The following is a 21,296-nucleotide window of genomic DNA, read 5'->3' on the forward strand; positions in this document are numbered from 1 at the left end:
TTTTCTCCCAAATGGTTTCTGAATCGCGGCTCGATTCTTCTGCAGGACCAGTTGTTTGGATTTACGCTCTGTGTAAATTTTTTTGAGGTGTAAATATTTGTTGTGATATGTATGGTGCGCGCATGTGTGTAGCTGTTTTGGTGTGTCTTAGGTGATAATCATATTGGAATTGTACAAAATCGTGGTGCTACCCTGTTAAACTTGAGTGGATTTTTATTTTAAAAGTGTGCAGCGTTTAATATGTAAGGTAAGTAATTGTTTATGTCGGCTTTGTTAAAAGTAAGATGGCCTATTTTGTAAATAAGAATTTATGCGGGTGGTATACTTGGAAATATTGAAACAGGTGTTAAAGCATTGGCCATTCTTAAGATTTGTTTTTCATTGAAATAATGTGTCATATTCTTATCAAAACGCATACATATATAAATAAATAATTATGTAAATATCATACTGAATTGTTTAAAGGATTCGTTATTTATATTCTAACTTAGAAAATGAAAATAGAATGTTCAATCAAATATCTTAGATTTGATATTTAGAAAATGGTCAATAAGAATTGCTTTTTTTTCTTTTTCTCAGCAATTTATAGAATATTTTAGGTGAACTAAAAGTATTAAATGCTATAAGGATTAGCCAGGTCCCAGTATGGATATTTACCGTTCGATTTTCCTTTGAAAATTCTTAATAGAATATTAAGGAAAATTCTTGTGAATAGAAATTTAACTGCACTTGATTAGTTTAATGTTTTATCTATTTCGTATTTTATTAAATTCGATGTTTCACATATAGCAAAAATTTTGATTTTCGTTACACAATGTGATAAATAATACATTGTATACGTTCAATAAATCAATAATTGTTTATTTGTATTTTGGTCTGGAGTTTGTAATGAGTTAACAAACGTGCAGGTTGTGTACGAGCAGAATTAATTTTTTTTAAAATTTTTTATTTATTTATTTTTTTTATTTATTTAGAAACGACATGATTTGAGTGCTTTTTTTTCGTAACTAAGTTCTTGATTTTTTTTCTCCTTTCATTGGATAGATTATATTTCTCACTAGTACTTGTATTTCAACATTATGAAACTGAATATTTTTTACAAAATTATATATTTTCAAAACATTGGATCCACACAAACTTATATACATGAGCTTTGAAACGCCCTGCGCATAAGTGATTCGATAAAGAACTTGGAGCAATAAAGTTTAGAAAGGATTAGAATTACACAACCGAAATTTTTTTTTTTTTCTGAATTAAAAAGAACACGTTTTTTCAAAAAAAGTTTTTTAACAAAATTTTATTTTAAAAACTTTGTGATATTTTGATTAAAAAATATATATTTATCCAAAGTATTTTTTAAAAAAATTATAAATAACCTTATTTTAGTCATCTAATATAAATCAAAATATTTTTATAAGCTAAGTTTGCTTATAATTTAGTTAAGTCTTTTTAGATTTTATTTAGCTAATAATATTTTTAATTTGACTAAAATTTTTTAAAAGTAGCACAATTGTATATGAATTATTTCTCCATATATTGCTCTAATGTGATTACTTTAATGTTTTGAAAAGCGATGAAATAATTTTTTATCCATCAGACCTAAATTGCTTTGCACATTTGTTTATCGTTTAAAATGATTTAAAGTCTTAAATGTGCTGAAATAGAACTCTAGTCAAAAGAATCTAGTAAATTGTAACCTTAATGAGTGCATGATGTGCGCTTCTTTCGTTCTGTTTCATTCAGTTTTTGATTAATTTTCAGTTCATTTTCATTCAGTTTTCATTCAGTTTCCTAAGTGTAAAATATGTTGAAAAAAATTGACCCAATTAGTTATGGAAGGAAATGTAAAATGAACATTTTTTCCTCTTAAAAAATTGAAATTATAGTAACCTTGAATGTCAGTCAATAATTTTGAGATGTTACATATTTGAGAACCTACGCAAGTTTCACAGGTCAACCAAAACTTTCATTCAACCAGCTGAAATAAATAAATGAAAAAAAAAGCAAACCTCAAAATTATTCTTTTTTATTTTACGTATCGTTGAATTTACAATTGTGAGTTTAAGAACGTAATGTCTTAAGTCTGCTCAGTGTAGTCCTATATACATTCTCCCATTAAGTTTTTCAAATTTTAAGACATCTTGTTGATTTTTTAGAGCTCATTTTACGAAATTCCCTAAAACTATGGATTTACGCGTTTTTCCACTAAACTTTTTTATTTTTACGTAGCTTGCTGGTGTTTCTTTTATTGGCTCATTGAGCTGCGCGATGGCTCAGGGGATAGAGCATTCGCCTTCTAATGAAGCGAACCAGGTTCGAATCCCAGTCGATACGAATTCCACATCCGGCTTGCACCGACCACAGTGCTGATGTGAAATATCCTCAGTGGTAGATGGATCATGGGTCAGAGTCGCTTGCCGTCCAGCTAACCGTGGGAGGTTCTCGTGGTCTTCTTCTCCATGTAGCGCAAAAGCGTGTTAGCTCCATCAAAAAGTCCTCCATGAAGGCAAATTTCCTCCAATACTCGATCCAGGAGTTCCCTTGTCTTCCGCGTTGGGTTTAAAATTGCAAGCCTACGGAGTTTAACATTAGTAGTCGTAAACCCATAAAATTGGGTCGACTGTTCAACGACGGTTAAAATATAAAATATTAAATATTAGCTCATTGAAATTCTATAAAAATATCACTTATCATTTTCCTCCATTAAGATTTTAAATTTTTAAAACGGTTAGTTAACGTTTCTATTGCTCAGTTTTTAATTTTTTTTTTTATTTACTAAAAATATCCTTTAGCATGTTCTCTCAAATAAACATTTCCATTTTTATACCAGCTTCTTGACGTTAATATAGCTAATTTTCTGAAATTTGCTAAAAGTATCAGTTTACACGTTTTTCCTTTTTAAGCTTTTTCAATTTTTAAAACAGTTTACGTTTATAATTCTCAAATTTTTTTTTAAATTCCTTGAAAATATCACTTAGCACGATCTCTTAATAAACATTTCCATTTTTAAACCAGCTTGTTGACCTTTCAATAGCCGATTTTCAGAAATTCCTTAAAAGTATCGCATTACATTCTTCCCTTTTAGCTTTTTCATTTTTTTCCGCAGCTTATTGACGTTACTAATGTTCATTTTCTGAAATTCTCTAAAAATGTAACTTAACATCATCTTCCACTAAACTTTTCAATTGTTAACAGTGATTACTGGAAATATCTTCCGCATTCAGAAATATACGAAAAACTTACCTTGAAATTTCAGGTCATGGTTATTTCATTTTCCTGTTTCAAAAGGGATGTGGGGAATATAAATTTTTATTTTTCCTCCCTTCTACTTTACCTTAAAAGATCACTTACCTTTTTAAAATTATGACATCACAGTGAGGTCATTTATTTACAACGCATGACGTTTGGTGAGTCATTCTAGTTTCACTAGATAGAGAATTAAAGATTCGTTTAAAGTTTATTTCGTTTTTTCTCGTGTGTTTTTGAAAATAAAAGCATTAATTTTATTATTGCTTTAGCGTTAAATCTGTTTAGAACTATCAATATTCTCATACTTTCAAAATATTTTTTGTAAGGCTTCTTTGTAGATTATTTTTGTGCCGATTTCATATATATTTTTGAATTATCGATATTCTCAGACTTTCAAAATATATCTATATTTTTGTAGATTTTTGTTTATTTTATTTATAATTTAGAATTATCTAGAATCTCAAACTTTCAAAATACTTTTTTTCTTTGGAATATTTCTTTGGATCTTCAAATTTTTCTGAAGTTTTCGTCCATTTCATACATAAATTTTAATTAGAAAAATGAAATATTTTTTGTTTACCAGCAATGCTTCTAATATACTGGCAATGTTATCATGGATTATTATGCACGGCTTGCCACAAACAATTTTTCATTTCAGAAAAAATAAATTCTAAGCCTGTTTTTCTTAACACTAAATTGCCCAAGGAAGTCATTTTGACTGCTTTTTAATTTCAATTAGAAAAACAATGATGCATATAATGACACAATTTCTTAGAATTTAGTGACTTTATAATTATTTTTATTGTTGATATTTACTAATAACTTGTTATATAATTGAAAATAATATCAAAAATATTAAAAATTAGTTTTAATTTTTTTTTTATACATTAGTTATTCTTTCACAATGCAGTTATTTTGACTGCTTTTGGGCAATATAGGTATTTCAGTCTTTCTAGTGTTAAACACCTATTTTAAAATTAATCTATAAGGTTTAATAATAATAAAAAATTAAGGTTTTGTAAAATTAATCTATATGAATTTATTATTTTAAAACTAATAGAGAAAATTTTGGAGATTGTTAAGAAAGCAGTGTTTGAATTTTCCTAAATATTCTCGTTTGTAAGATCATGAAGTTAGTACAGTTATGAAGGCAGTACTAGCAATTCAGAAACAAAGCCCTATTTTAGATCATATTTCAAATTTTATTTGTGAATTTCGGGCGTTAATGACATTTTTGAGAACAAAAATAATGATTATAGTGTACTTATTTTGGCAAGAAAATATATAGACAAATAATATAATAATCTGCTAACTTAAAAAGGTTCTTATTTTGACAAAAATACATGCTGTCACATCTTTTTATATACTTCAAGTGTGAAATTTGTGGATGACTTCTAAGTTTTGATGGTCTTTTAAAAATATCTCAACAGTTTCACATCGGTCAATTTTTTTTTTCAAAATTTATGCGCTTGTAAGCAATTAAATGATAAGCTACTTATTCAATTTTCTTATGAGAGATTGTTTGTATAACACTACTAAGAGGGCAATACGATGTTTTATGCTGTTATCAAGCGGAGTTTCCAGGAACTTATTAAGTACTTATCTGGAAATAATACTAAGAGACAATTTAATGTAAATATGCTACTTTTGAAATGGGAGGACTTATAATTTTATTGCCCCATGGCAAAAATTCAAGGAGTGAAAATATTGCTCTCAGAGAATTACATTACAGAGGCTCACTCACTCTACAAAAATGTAACTGCGAATGTCCTAAATTAGGCCGACCGGCCTGTGTAGGGGTCAGGGAACTGGCCTTGCACCAGAAAGGTTCTAGATTCAAATCCCGGACAAGGCATCGATGTTCTTTCCTTCTCAGTACTATCTGTCCTTACAGTGGGAACTACGTGGGCACACTTAATATGGTGTCTTTTAAAGAGTGTCCAACAAAACTGCCTTTCAGATATCTGTACGAGGTCGTTCTCCAGGTGAACATTGGAAAAAAAATTTCCCAAATTAGAGAATGTACTTCTTAAAAGAAATACTTCTTAAATATAATTATTTCTCTCAGACAAAAGAAGATGTCGTGATTAAATGCATTCGGTGATATACGTTGAAACAAATAATTTTGTTCATTATCGCGTTGATGATCTTCGCCGTTAAATATGTGCATTCACAACTAGTTTTGTGGTAAATGTCCGAACTATTTATCATAGATCATTGCTTAGTGTTTATCGGGCAATGGTCCAGAATATTAAATATAAGTGTAGAAAATATCGGATAATGTGATTAATGTCCTTATTTTTTTGTCATATTGACCAGAGGACGTGGCTATCAATAATAATAACCAGATTAATTGAAATAGTTAAGCAGGAATGTGTAAACCATTGACTGATATTCCAAACACTGACGTTTATTTTAAGGTTAAGGACAATTGTCCGGTATTCCTCTCATTAATGTTGCTCTAATCTATTCTAATCATATATCAATAACATAAAATTAAATTTCGATTTACTCCTTGGGCGGCTGACGTTCACCAGATTTTGAGCTTGCATGTAAGCATATGTATGTCTCATATGCCTATAAAGCAATATAGGATGGGCCAGGTATTCTATCACTGGTATTTTCTCTAATCCACCCTAATGGGATATTATTAACATCAAATAAATTAATATCAAATCAGTTGTAACAAATATTTCGGACATTCACCAAAGTGACTATGCGAATTTTGATACTCTCCGTCGACTGCTGACATTCACGAAAGTGACTATGTGAATTTTGATACTTTCCGTAGAATGCTTTCATTCACATAAGTGACTACTTTCGTTCACCAGATTTCGGACTTAGCCTGAGCATATGCAACACGCCTTATATGTATACAAAGCAATGAGAATTGACCCTGGAATCCTATCACTGATATTTTTCGTAATCCATCCTAATGAGATATTAACGTGTTCATACACGTTCGAAAGATTTGTCCGAAATATAACAAATATTTTGGACATTCACCAGACTATGCGAATTTCGACATTCTCCGTAGAATGCTGACATTCACCTAAGTGACTACTTTCGTTCACCTGATTTCGGAATTACGCCTACAGCATGCAAATGTGAGTAATTTTTATATTTTTTGTACTAATATTGATTNGTTATGAAGTTAGTGCAGTTATGAAGTTAGTGCAGTTATGAAGTTAGTGCAGTTATGAAGTTAGTGCAGTTATGAAGTTAGTGCAGTTATGAAGTTAGTGCAGTTATGAAGTTAGTGCAGTTATGAAGTTAGTGCAGTTATGAAGTTAGTGCAGTTATGAAGTTAGTGCAGTTATGAAGTTAGTGCAGTTATGAAGTTAGTGCAGTTATGAAGTTAGTGCAGTTATGAAGTTAGTGCAGTTATGAAGTTAGTGCAGTTATGAAGTTAGTGCAGTTATGAAGTTAGTGCAGTTATGAAGTTAGTGCAGTTATGAAGTTAGTGCAGTTATGAAGTTAGTGCAGTTATGAAGTTAGTGCAGTTATGAAGTTAGTGCAGTTATGAAGTTAGTGCAGTTATGAAGTTAGTGCAGTTATGAAGTTAGTGCAGTTATGAAGTTAGTGCAGTTATGAAGTTAGTGCAGTTATGAAGTTAGTGCAGTTATGAAGTTAGTGCAGTTATGAAGTTAGTGCAGTTATGAAGTTAGTGCAGTTATGAAGTTAGTGCAGTTATGAAGTTAGTGCAGTTATGAAGTTAGTGCAGTTATGAAGTTAGTGCAGTTATGAAGTTAGTGCAGTTATGAAGTTAGTGCAGTTATGAAGTTAGTGCAGTTATGAAGTTAGTGCAGTTATGAAGTTAGTGCAGTTATGAAGTTAGTGCAGTTATGAAGTTAGTGCAGTTATGAAGTTAGTGCAGTTATGAAGTTAGTGCAGTTATGAAGTTAGTGCAGTTATGAAGTTAGTGCAGTTATGAAGTTAGTGCAGTTATGAAGTTAGTGCAGTTATGAAGTTAGTGCAGTTATGAAGTTAGTGCAGTTATGAAGTTAGTGCAGTTATGAAGTTAGTGCAGTTATGAAGTTAGTGCAGTTATGAAGTTAGTGCAGTTATGAAGTTAGTGCAGTTATGAAGTTAGTGCAGTTATGAAGTTAGTGCAGTTATGAAGTTAGTGCAGTTATGAAGTTAGTGCAGTTATGAAGTTAGTGCAGTTATGAAGTTAGTGCAGTTATGAAGTTAGTGCAGTTATGAAGTTAGTGCAGTTATGAAGTTAGTGCAGTTATGAAGTTAGTGCAGTTATGAAGTTAGTGCAGTTATGAAGTTAGTGCAGTTATGAAGTTAGTGCAGTTATGAAGTTAGTGCAGTTATGAAGTTAGTGCAGTTATGAAGTTAGTGCAGTTATGAAGTTAGTGCAGTTATGAAGTTAGTGCAGTTATGAAGTTAGTGCAGTTATGAAGTTAGTGCAGTTATGAAGTTAGTGCAGTTATGAAGTTAGTGCAGTTATGAAGGTAGTGCAGTTATGAAGGCAGCACTAGCAATTCAGAAACAAAGCCCTATTTCAGATCATGTTTCAAATTTTATTTACGAATTTTGGGTGTTAGTGACATTTTTGAGAACAAAAATAATAATGATTATAGTGTACTTATTTTGGCAAGAAAATATAATGACAAATAATATAATATTCAATCTACTAACTTAAAAGGTTCTTATTTTAACAAAAATATATGCTGTCACATCTTTTTATACTCTTCCTTCTCCAAGTGCGACATTTGTGGATGGCTTCTAAATTTTGATGGTCTTTTTAAAATATCTCAACAGTTTAGCATCGGTAACGTTTCTTTGTTGCAAAATTGATGCACTTGTAAGCAATTAAATGATAAGCTACTTATTAAAATTTTTTTAAGAGAGATTGTTTGAATAACACTACTAAGAGGGCAATACGATGTTTTATGCTGTTATCAAGCGGAGTTTCCAGGAACTTGAACTGGCCTTGCATCAGAAAGGTTCTAGATTCAAATCCCGGACAAGGCATCAATGTTCTTTCCTTCTCTGTACTATCTGTCCTTACAGTGGGAACTACGTGGGCCCACCTAATACGGTGCCCCTTAAAGAGTGTCCAACAAAACTGCCTTTCAGATGCCTGTATGAGGTCATTCTCCAAGTGGACATTGAAAAAAAAAATGTCCTAAATTAGAGAATGTTCTTCTTAGTAGAAATACTTCTTAAATATAATTATTTCCCTCTGACAAAAGATGTCGTGATTAAATGCATTCGATGATCAACGTTGAAACAAATAATTTTGTTCATTATCACGTTGATAATCTTCTCCGTTAAATATGCGCATTCACATATTGTAATTTTAGTCACATTTTGGTAAATGTACGAACTGTTTATTATAGATCATTACTTAGTGTTTATCTGGCAATGGTCCAGAATATTAAATAAAAGTGTAGAAAATATCGGGCAATGTGATTAATGTGCTTATTTTTTTGTCATATTTACCAGAGGACGTAGCCATCAATAATAATAACCAGATTAACTGAAATAGCTCAGCAGGAATGCGTAAACCATTGTCTTGACCAACTCTGACGTTTATTTTAAGGTTAAGGACCATTGTCTGGTATTCCTCTCATTAATGTTCTAATCTATTCTAATCGTATATCAATAACATCAAATAAAATTTCGATTAACTCCTTAGGCTGCTGACGTTCACCAGATTTCGGGCTTGCATGTAAGCATATGAAAGTCTTATATACATACAAAGCAATATAGGTTAGGCCAGGTATTCTATCACTGGTATTTTCTCTAATCCATCCTAATGGGATATTATTAACATCAAATAAATTAATATCAAATCAGTTGTGACAAATATTTTGGACACTCACTAAGTGACTATGCAAATTTCTATACTCTCCGTCGACTGCTGACATTCACCAAAGTGACTATGTGAATTTTGATACTCTCCGTAGAATGCTAACATTCACCAGATTTCGGAATTACGTCTGAGCATATGCACGTCTTATATGCATACAAAGCAATGTAGGTTGGGCCAGGTATTCTATCACTGGTATTTTCTCTAATCCACTCTAATGGGATATTTTTAACATCAAATAAATTAATATCAAATCAGTTGTGACAAATATTTCGGACATTCACCAAATGACTACACCAATTTTGATACTCTCCGTCGACTGCTGACATTCACCAAAGTAACTATGCGAATTTCTATACTCTCAGTCGAATGCTGACATTCATCGAAGTGACTATGTGAATTTTGATACTCTCGGTAGAATGCTAACATTCACCAGATTTCGGAATTACGTCTGAGCATATGCACGTCTTATATGCATACAAAGCAATGTAGGTTGGGCCAGGTATTCGATAACTGGTATTTTCTCTAATCCACCCTAATGGGATAACATCAAATAAATTAATATCAAATCAATTGTAACAAATATGTCGATCATTCACCAAGTGACTATGCAAATTTTGCTATTCTCCGTCGAATGTTTTCATTCACCTGATTTTGGACTTACGCCAGGGCATATACGACACGTCTTATGTGTATACAAAGCAATGAGAATTAGCCCAAGAATCCTATCACTGATATTTTTCGTAATCCATCCTAATGAGATATTAACGTATCCATATACATTCGAAAGATTTGTCCGAAATGTAACAAATATTTCGGACCTTCACCAAAGTGACTATGCGAATTTCGACATTCTCCGTAGAATGCTGACATTCACCTAAGTGACTACTTTCGTTCACCAGATTTCGGACTTAGCCTGAGCATATGCAACACGTCTTATATGTATACAAAGCAATGAGAATTGACCCTGGAATCCTATCACTGATATTTTTCGTAATCCATCTTAATGAGATATTAACGTGTTCATACGCGTTCGAAATATTTGTCCGAAATGTAACAAATATTTTGGAACAGCACCAAAGTGACAATGTGAATTTCGACACTCTCTGTAGAATGCTGACATTCACCTAAGTGACTACTTTCGTTCACCTGATTTCGGAATTACGCCTGGGCATATACAACACGTCTTATAGTCTCATATACAAAGCAATACGAGTAGTTTCAGGCATCGGTAGTGGTCTTAACAATACATGCATTCATTTGAATGCATTTGCAAAATAATACGCTTCATAATGTTCACCACGCATTTGCAAAATGCATCGCCAAGATCTTTGCAATTTATCAGCGAGGTAAATCGCGTCTGTTTCCTCTACCATCTTCAAGGTCCCAGGGACCGTCTCAGCAATCGTTTCGGATGTGAAATGTTCACCCAGCCGTTGATTTTGCTGCGTTTTTCGTTTCCTTTTTTGACTTCTTTACCCATCTTTTCTTAATTTTTTTTCATTATCATCCATGACCCCTTTCATTTTTATTCTTTTTCATTTTTGTTATTCTTTAGCATTTTAGCGAGGAAAATGCTTTCGGTCCTCTATTAGCGTGCTCATTGTAAAGTGAAAGCATATTTTTTTTTTTTCTTTCTTCCTTCCTTTCTCAAGTATAATTTTGGCAAACAATTTGTTTGTTGTGCTTTTTTATTATTATTTTGTTTTTTGGTATTCCTGTCTTTGAACTCGAGTCGAAATTGTTTTGGTTGTCAGTCATTAAAACTTTTCCCTCGGTTTTTTTTTTATTGTTTTAAGAACTTTTGAAGGACTTTATTCCAAATTTAAATGTAAGAATAATTTTTTTTAGTGTTTTCTATACAATTATTTCAAGTTTTCAATAAGTATCGGTATGTTTTTGTTAGATTTATGTAAGTATGTTTTCTAAATTGCTTTGGCGTTGAAATCTTTTAGTTGCTATTGTTTTATGTACGTAAACAATATTATAAAATAGCATGAGTAAAAAATTACACATGATTTTGGCCCTGTTCAAGTTCGCACCCAGAATTTCGATTAATATCCCCCATAAATAGAACGTCATAATACTTGTAGATGTTTTAATAGATAACATTTTGGTTTAGATTTCTTTATAATTTTGATAAATCATCTGTATTTGCTTATATATTTTAGTATAAATAGAAGCATTAAATAGTATATTTTAAATATTATATATTTTAATATTATATATTTATATTATATAAATATTATATTATTATATTTATTATTTAAATATTATATATTTAAATATTATTTATAATAGTATTAAATAGTATATTTCATTAACTCAGGACGTGGAATTTTTCTAGCCTTTGGCGACCGAATATATAGAGCTGGCGAGGATTTTTTTTCTTCAAAAATGTTCTGTTGGAAATCAAACTTCCACTCATGTTTTTCCTAAAGTTTTCATTTACGTTAAAAATCTAGGAAAAAATATCAACACGCAACAATAGCAAACCGAGAAGAAGAAAAAACTCGAAATTCACATCGTAACATATTTTAACATTGACATATGCAGTTTAGTGCCAAAAGACAGCGGTATACAAACCGGTATACAAGACATCGGCATGCCAATATTGAGTTAAAAGTTTGGGTGCACTTTTGATATTTTTCTTATTTTAATTATTTCTAATCATATCTGGATGACATTGGAATCTTTGAAACCTTCTGGTAACCTTATTTTAAATTATTATTATTTTACAATGAATATGTTTCAATTTTTTTAAATATCTTTTTATGGCTTTAGTCGCCAAAAACTAATTCATACTGCATTTATCACCATTTTAAAAATTATTTATATTTTTCGCGAAAATTGCGGCGAGAAAAACTTTTTAGTATTGTTAATACTACTTTGCCACTGAAAGTGATTTGACACTAAGTATTCTAGACTTACCTACACCCACTTTTCAGTAAACTTCACATTTAATGTATGCGTAAGAGAATTTGTCATGAAGAGTTTCTCCCTTGCTATAGCTAGCTCCTCATAATTCTCCCTGGAAATTCAATTTCAAAATTATATAAGAGAAAGTTCAAGTAATAGTGTATGAAGGTAAATCAGAATTTCAAATATTGTGCACTGAGCGCGATGGCTCAGGGGATAGAGCGTTCGCCTTCCAATGAGGCGAACCGGGTTCGAATCCCAGTCGATAAGAATTCCACATCCGGCTTGCACCGACCACAGTGCTGACGTGAAATATCCTCAGTGGTAGACGGTTAGAGTCCCCTTGCAGCCAGGCTAACCATGGGAGGTCCTCGTAGTCTTCCTCTCCATGCAATGCAAATGCGGGTTACTTCCATCAAAAAGTCCTCCACGAAGACAAATTTCCACCAATACTCGATCCAGGAGTTCCAGTGTCTTCTGTATTGGGTTCAAAATTACAAGGCTACGGAGTTAAACATTAGTAGTCGTAAACCCATAAAATTGGGTCGGCTGTTCAACGACGGTTATAAAATAAAATAAAATAAAATAAAATATTCACCACTGAGCTGTGGATGCTCAGAGGATAGAGCTCTTACCTCCCAATGAGATGAACTGGGTTCGAATCCCGGCTCGCACCGACCACAGTGCTGACGTAAAAGTATCCTCAGTAGGAGGCGAATCATGGGTTAGAGTCCCCTTGCAGTCAGTCTAACTGTGGGAGTTTTTCGCGGTTTTCCTTTCCATGTAACGCAAATGCTGGTTAATTCCATCAAGAAGTCCTCCATGAAACTAAATTTCATACAAGACTTGATCCAGGAGTTCTCTTGTCTTCTGTATTGGGTTCAAAATTACAAGGCTGCGAAGTTGAACATTAGCAGTCGTAAACTCAAAATTGGGTCGGCTGTTATGAAATAAAATAAACTGTTGTCCACTTTAAAACATATCGAGTAATTTTTTGTTTAATTCTATGTTCTCCAGCTTCGAAATCATTCAAATCCTCTCACTTAAGTGTTCTAGGTTTCTCATTTTCTCCTCAACTTTCAATTTAAAAATTGCTTATGTAGGTGTAAAAGAATTTGCCACGAAGAGTTTCTCCCACGGTGTAGCGTCCTCTTAATTCCATCTGGAAAATTCAATTACAAAATCATGTAAGCAAAGTTGAAGTAATAGTGGATAAAAGTAAATCTGAATTTCAAATATTGTCCATCTTAAAACATACAAAATAATTTTTTTATTTTATTCAATACTCTCCTCGTTTTCTTTCCGAATCATTCATCCTGTGTATCCAGTAGAGGGTGGAGAGTGGGCGCATGCGTCATATCCTCAGCATATACGCAATGAAGCATGTCAAAAGAAAAAGAATATTTTTATTGTTTTCATTTCTTTTTCGAAAGGAGACTGCATGTAATGAGGGACGCCTGTCGGTCAGGTAGGCGGGGGGCAGAGTCCTTTCAACTTTTATGAGCGTGTTAATATCGTTACAGACTTATAGATACTGGGAAAGTGTTCCACCAATTTTAACGAATTAGTTTTTGAGAAAGTGATATTGTTTTTTTTTAGTTGTTAAGTGTACAGTAGTACAAGAAATATAAAGGAATATTAGCTTGAATGATTTACTTTTACTAATGAATAACTTTTTGTCTAATGATCTGGCTGCGGGAGTCCTTTCAACTTTCAACAGCGTGGTCAGGTCCGGATTAAGCGTACGAGGGACCCTAGGCCATTCAAATTTTTGGGGCCCTTAGATTAATTTTTTTTTCTTGTATGTTTTTTATTTATTCAAATATAAATGTATTTATATATCTTTTTAATTAAGAAAGCAGCAATGGGCTGTTAACAGAAAAAGATGAACAAGAAAAATCATAGTGGCGAGAGGGGTGAATCATTTACCCTGATTTTTTCTCTTTTCGTTTGCAACTTTAAGTTATATGTTTCAAATATCTTTTGTTTCTTCTCATTCACGTCTGGCAAGTCTGTGCAATCTGGAAAATGGGTGCTTGTTATTGTGCGCTTGAAACATGTCTACTGTTATTTTAAATTTTTATATATTTGAAGCAAGTGAAGTTTTTAATGAAGTAATATACTAATTAGGTTAAATGCTACTTATGAGATGCAAAAATTATTTTACTAAATCAAAATTCTTCCATCTTTTTGCAACTTACAGAAGGCTCTCCGTTATCCAGTTTCTGCGCTATTCGGTTAAAAACGCTTAAGTGGTCGTCAGAGCATTTCAATTCTTCCGAAACATAAGTTTTTATAGTTTAATAATAAGTTTTGAGATAATTAACGCTATCTGGAAAATGAGGTCGCAGGAGTGGGAACAGTGGTTAAAAAATTAACTCTTTAGTGTCATTTAAACTTTCTCGTCATATTTTCATAACTATTCAAGCAAATAAAAATAATTCGTTCGTTTATTTATGACATTAGTTTATTCAAAGGCAACTACTTACAAAAAATATTGTATGGATGTTCTTATTTTATTTAATTTTACGAATCTCTTTTCAAATACCCTTGGTATACAGTTTTAGTTATGTAACTGTAATGATTGTAATTTTTAATGTGACAAAATGGAAAACTTGAGAGAAACTTGATCATGAAAACATTTAAAAATGTGACACTTTTGAAATTTTATTGTTCAACTAATAGATGACTATATTTTTATCTATTTAAAAAAAATAAAACACTCAAAGTATTGTATTTTAGATAGAATTCCAAATTCTCAAAATGTATAGTAAAATAAAATAAAAATAGCATTTAAATTTTCTATTATTTATTTATTGAAAAAGTTGCAAAGTAAAACAACTAAGAAATAGTTCATGAAAATCACAGGTTTTAAACTATTGAAAAAGAAAAGAATTTTATACCTATGTAGTAATAGCAATAAATAATGTATGGTACAATAAAATAAAAATTTCAAAAATTATGTTTTTCAAGTTGTGTTTTTAAACTTGAAACGTTGTTTTTTATAGAACAAAAAATTTCTTCAGTTGCGTATTATTATTAATTCTTCGTTTCCATTTTTAAGAATGCTTGCTCCGTTTTATGGAGAGTTACATATTGTTTCCCAGTTTTATTTAAAGTTTAATTCCATTAATAGTTTTAGCTCAGAGAGTTCTGAAATTAAAACTTAAAATTTTTTTAAAATATTATTTTTTAAATATCTTTCCGTGCATAAACTTTTTAACAACAAAAAAAAAAGACATTTGGGTATAAAAATGCTGTTTTTTAATATTTATCATTCTTTATATGAGAAATTTTTTCTACAACAAATAAATAGTTTTTGCTATTCTTAAGAATTAAAAAAAAAGACGTTATTTCTATTTAAAATAGCTATTTCCTTCTTTAGAAAATTTAATCTCGTTTCACTAACTGTAAATTTATTTTTACACCATAAATAAAGAATATAATTTTCAACGACATTAACCCGAATGTAAAATACTATTTTTTTCTCCTTAAATTCAATAAGAATTTCTTTGAACTTGAAAGAATGCTTTTGCTGGAGGATATCCTCGTACTCAGCGACTTCTTTAAAGAATCGTCAAGAATCTAGAAATCGTCTGCCTCTTTAACTCATTCGTCATTTTCTACTCTCATTAAGTTTGAACTAGCTGTGTGGCAATGGCGAGTTTTTCCTAGACATGCCAGAAGCAGCATCATGAACTTGGCTGGGTCATACATCATAGTGGGTCATACATGGATATGCTTAAAAGATTTGTTTCAGGAAATTCTGCATTATTGTGAAAGATATCGATAATCAAGCCAAAGCGTACATGGTATTTTGATTCACTGCGAAAAAGTATCAAATTTTGAGATTATATGAATCATTAATCGACCAATAAGTCAGATGGATTCAAGGAAAAGTTGATAATTTTAGTGCATTTTGCATAGCTAACATCATGAGAATTAGAATTTAATAAATTAGACAGCATTTTATACAATTTTATCACTTAAGAAATAATATTTTATGATTTTTTTTTTATTTGTATACCCTCACAGAGCATATGTCGGTGTAAAGATATAATTGGTTTTATTCTTGTTAGTCGGAATTTTTAATTCCGGTGAAATATTAGTTGAAAGGTAAAAATTTTGACAATTTTGACAGCAACCCTTTTTGACAATTTTATGATAAATAAGTATCTTATTACTTGAGTCTTGCGGATTTTGTTTCATGACCTAAAAAGTGAAGATTTGCACCAATAAAAATATCCTTCAATATGTAAAAACTTAAATTTAAAATTTGTATTTTTTTATGAATAACAAGAAAATTTGTGTTTCATTAATTTGAATTTTTTAAAAATATATTATCGCATTTATTATTTTTTAAGTTACATATTTCTAAGTAAAAAGGCCATTTTTTGGCATTATATATTATACCTATATGAGGGTTACAACATAAGTCTTAATTCATTCATATATGTGGCGAATTAAGAGGAAATATAAGAAATTAGTCATAATTAATAAACAAATTAGTTTGAAAGTCACCAATTCGGAACAAGGAAGAATTAAAAAGATGTTTAGTCATTTTAAAATGCCAAAAATCTCGAAAGCGAATTATACTGTTTCTCTCTTCAGTTAAATTAATTATGCTTAAATATTTTGTTTTAATAAACTGTGAAACCATTCTCCCAAAACCTGTAGAACAAATTGTAGATATTGTTTGTGGGATCGACCACAACGCGTGTTCAAAATTAAGGTTGCAAATGATAAGAAAATTATTTTTAAATAATTCGCCAAGCAAACAACAATCCTTTTGTTTTAATCTTTACATTTTATAAATGTTATTGTGAATGACCGAAATCAAGAGAATGTCGACTTTCACCAGTGAATGTCAACAATCACTTTGGTTAATGTCCGAAATATTTGTTATATCCGATTTGATATTAATTAATCTATTAATATTATTACATTTATTCAATATTTTAATATCGACTGAGGATAAATTAGAAGAGATATCAGTGTTCGGGATACCGGGCAAATGTATACCGGGCAGTTGCACCTTCAAAAAGCATCAGTGTAGGGTATACCAGTCAGTCAGTCAGTAGCACTTAACAAGACCTAGTATATATTTCGGACATTCACCAAAGCGACTATGTGATAGTCAACAATCACCGGAAGTCAACAATCACCAATTTTGATCGTTCACAGTACCATATACAATCCTATGGAGATCACAGAAATCAATCTATATATTTTACAAGTACAGATTTTCTGAAGATTAATTTTCTTCAGGAAAACAAAGTGTTCTAGGACATTGATTCTCAACGCGATTTTCTCGAAGGACTTGTAAAATATTTCGGTGTTTTTATCGCGGATCGGTTGATTATTGGCATAATTTTAACGTATACAAAGTTGTGACAACGTAACAATTTTTTAACCAGTTTGTTTCTCTACAATGAAAGTATTTTAAGCCTAAATCTATTTAAATATGCATAAAATTTTCATTAATCTTAACGCAAATTTTAATCCCCGAACTGACGGTTAACAGTGACAGATCTCTCGAAACAACCTTTTTATTTTTGGATTGGAATTAGTTTACCACCATTCGATTTCGTTATGCTGAGTATATAATAAAGTTTGTCGTATAGTTGCTAGATGGAAACTCAAGGAATTCAATGTTTAAAAGACAGCCTTTAACATTTTCTCGTTTATATCACCATTCGATTTCGTTATACTGAGTTTGTAATAAAGTTTGTCTGATAGTCGCTTGAGGAAAATTCAAGGAATTCAATATTTAAAAGATAACCTTTAACATTTTCTCGTAGAAAATATGAAAGCAGAATTTTACAATCGTAATGTAAGAACAGCTGAAATATTCTTCCAAAGTTTTTTATTCACTTTTCGTTAAAAAAAGGCTTAATATGCTAAGTCTAATTAGTGATGCCGAAATTTCAGAAGTTCAAAGGTTAGAGGTAGAGGTAAAGGTGTCATGTTAGTAGGGCATTTAACCGAAAGTAAGTCTGGGTGTTGTTTTCGTAACTTGCCCAATAAAGGCATCCCACGATTGAAGCTTCCCACAGCCGTTTCAACACCCATAGCTTATGTTCTTCACCTTTAAGGTACGCAGAATTTGATGTCATCAAGGCACACAATATCATTCTGTTTTTAAAATCATTTGCGCCTTTGTTAAACTACTTTTACATCAATTTATTTGTTACATATTTCACCTGAGTGTAATAACGTGTAAGGGTTGCTGATTAGAAAGCTAAGAGAAATTGCGACATGGATAAGGCTATGAGTACCTTTTTAATATTCTCCGAGGATAGCTATGCATTTTGCATCTCAAGGTTTTATCGTGTAAAAGAATTATAGTCTATTTCGTTTTTTGAAGGAAACCTAAGTTTCTGGGAGGAAAATATATGTTACTGAATTATATTGTTATTGGGTAAAATATATAGTATGCAATTCTAAATTTATTAATGAACATTAGGAGGATTAAAAAATCACCATCTAATTTTTATACGAAATAAAATTTAAAAGAAACATAAAAGCAACACGTTATATAGCTGCTGCCTTGATATGTGGCACTTGGTGTTATAACAGTTTATATAGGTAACACATGGTGTTGTAATAGCTCGTATAGACAGCATATAGTGTTGCAACAACTTCTTTATATAGCAGCTTGTACGTACAACATATGGTACTGTAACAGCTTGTATAGGCAGCATACGGTGTTGCAAAAGCTTGTATAGACAACAGACGGAAGTGTAACAACTTTTATATACAACAGATTGTATGGGCAACATGTTGTGTTGCAACAGTTTATATAGGGCAGCACATGATGTCACATCTGCTTGTATAGGCAGCACATGATGTTGAAATAGCTTGTATTTGTGTATGCAATACATGAGCAGTTTATGTGACAATTGTGGAGTTTTTTTTACGCTTTAATTAATGCGTATTTTCACATTAGGTGCAGTATAGCAGATTCCAGTTTTGATGTTCTTTATGTCAAATATAGTCAATGACTCGTGCGTTTGTCAACAGTTTCCTCTTTCTTAGGCCCTTATAAAAATTTATCTTCTGGTAAATATTGGTTAGAAGACTTCCAGTCATGCTAGCGACCTTTTATTTGGCGTACTTTCTTTCCGCCCTTCTGTCTCAGCATCAGATTTAGTTTATGATAATGATTGGTTTCGTTTCTTTGATTTAGTTATGTTGTTTGTGTGTAGCACAGTATAACCACTCTCGGTTCTCGAGAGATTGAACTTATATAAACTTTAATTTTTATGTGTTATTGGGTTTTTTTCATACAGATGGAAAATTTTCTGTTGCGCAAAAGCAACATAATCTTGTTTTTGATATTATTGTGAATCAAAGTTGATCGGATAATTTACATTCACTCCGTTTCAAGTCGGTTCTTTTCTTTATTTCATGGAATTGTTCGTATGTATCTTGTAATCTGATTTTTCTCGCTTTACATTGATAAAAAGTCTCTGTTACTTCCGTTTTTGGGTTTTACAAATCTGTTCCCTGCTTAATAAAAAATATTCTCATTAGAACTTGATTTTTTTTTTTAAAAAATTATGAAAATCTGAACCTAAAAAATTATGAACCTGGCGGATCAGTACGATCCGCCAGGTTTAGAAACACTGCTTAATTCACTCAAATATATATGTTTTTTCTCGAATTTCTTCTATTTGAAAATTCAATAATTTGTTCAAATAGCTATTGAGGATTATTCTTCTTTGTTTATCGTACGTTCATCCGGCGTAATGTCGTGGGAGTGGCTTCTGTAGCTTTGTTTGATCATGGTGTGTCTTAAAAGTAGGCATGATTTCCAACTTTGTTGCTTTGTTTGCAGAAAGCAGCTGTATCATTTAAGTCAATATTAACAGCTTAATGTGTGAGAAGTGCAGAATTCGAAAATATTGGCGGATTTTCTTTTCCGTTATTATCAGAGTTTTGAATACATTTGAATAAATCTAATATTTAAACAAAGCGGTATTTTTTTAATTTCTATTTTATCATGAATCACCATGAGTTAGCTGACGAAGGAATGTTTTGTTTGAGCATAGTTTATAAGTTAAAATAGGATTGGTGATATATTTTTTTGAATAGGATATGTAATGATTTACTATAATGCCATTAAATGTGGATTTCGCCTTTGAAAAGTTATATAACAAAAATGTTTACTTTCAAAAAAGGAAAATTCAGAAAAATTCTATCAAGTAACAAAATCGTAGTTTCGTCACGAAAACTACGAAATCTTGTGCATGCTTATAAGTCTTTTTATGTAAATTATAAAGAAACATTTGTTATGCAATTTAAAGTGCATTTGAATCCAGTTTCGTTAAGGTTTTAGTAGCACCTACAGTATTTACCTTGTCTTTTTTTTTGGCTTGCTTGCAACTTTGAAAAAAAAAATTATCTAAACATTTCTTTTCTTTAAATTATCAGCATTTTAATTTGTCATTGAAATGATAAGTGGATATTTTAATTTTTAGCAATAAGTTAAAAATGGAAGGTATATTTCTATACCCGATGATCTAAAAGAGGTTGAAAAAATAGTAACAAGATTTTTGTAAAACAGATAAATAGCTATTAAAAAAAGAGAACTAAACTGTAACGAATTGCAAAAGCGTTTTTTTCCTTCTTTTTTCTGAGAATTGACGTCGACCTGCGACCACCTATAATTACCAGATTCTGAATTTAAATTTTTATGGAACATATTCAAGACTTTGTTACAGTTTAGCTTTTTTTTTTTTTAAATAACTAGTTTTTAAATTTAACCATATTTTCACTATACCTAATGCTCTCGTGATTAATTTACTAACATAGAAATTAATAATTTCGAATTTAATTTATAATGTTCATTTACCAGTGTTCTGAGTGAGTTAAAATTCTATTTTCGAACAGTTATTTTCGGTACATTTACTAGTATTTTGACATAGTTTGCTATTTTACAGATAAATAATTGATTGGCATCAATTCATTACCATGAAAGTTTTTTCCGTTGTCAAGTACCCGTACTTAAATAAAAAAAATTGACTAGTTTTATTTTTGATCGTCTGCGAAAAAGACTTTATGGTTCGAAGAACTGTCCGCCCCCGTCCTTGTGTGTCAGACGACTTAAATATTGTGTAAATGCGATGGGAAATCGGAAGAAAATTTGACTCATCAGATGGCAACGCATTTTGCCATTGAACGTAACTGCGTCCTTGCTGTAGTCATCTGGAAAACTAGTTTTTTTAGAACGTCTCACATTTATGTCCCATTTAATAGATCGAAACTGCATCGTTTGACGAATCAACCAGCGGTAAAT

The 21,296-nt window shown here is 31.2% G+C and overlaps 1 protein-coding gene across 1 annotated transcript in view; it reads left to right on the forward strand.

The window, feature by feature from the left end:
- Window positions 1-21,296, forward strand: part of LOC107445751 (Myosin 10A) — a 281,182-nt gene continuing 259,886 nt past the window's right edge. Inside the window, exon 1 of the mRNA XM_071185451.1 lies at window positions 1-247. The gene's annotated coding sequence lies outside the window, so the exon portion shown is untranslated. The remainder of the gene's footprint in view (window positions 248-21,296) is intronic.

Source organism: Parasteatoda tepidariorum, chromosome 9 (assembly GCF_043381705.1).
Source record: "Parasteatoda tepidariorum isolate YZ-2023 chromosome 9, CAS_Ptep_4.0, whole genome shotgun sequence".
Taxonomy (NCBI): domain Eukaryota; kingdom Metazoa; phylum Arthropoda; class Arachnida; order Araneae; family Theridiidae; genus Parasteatoda; species Parasteatoda tepidariorum.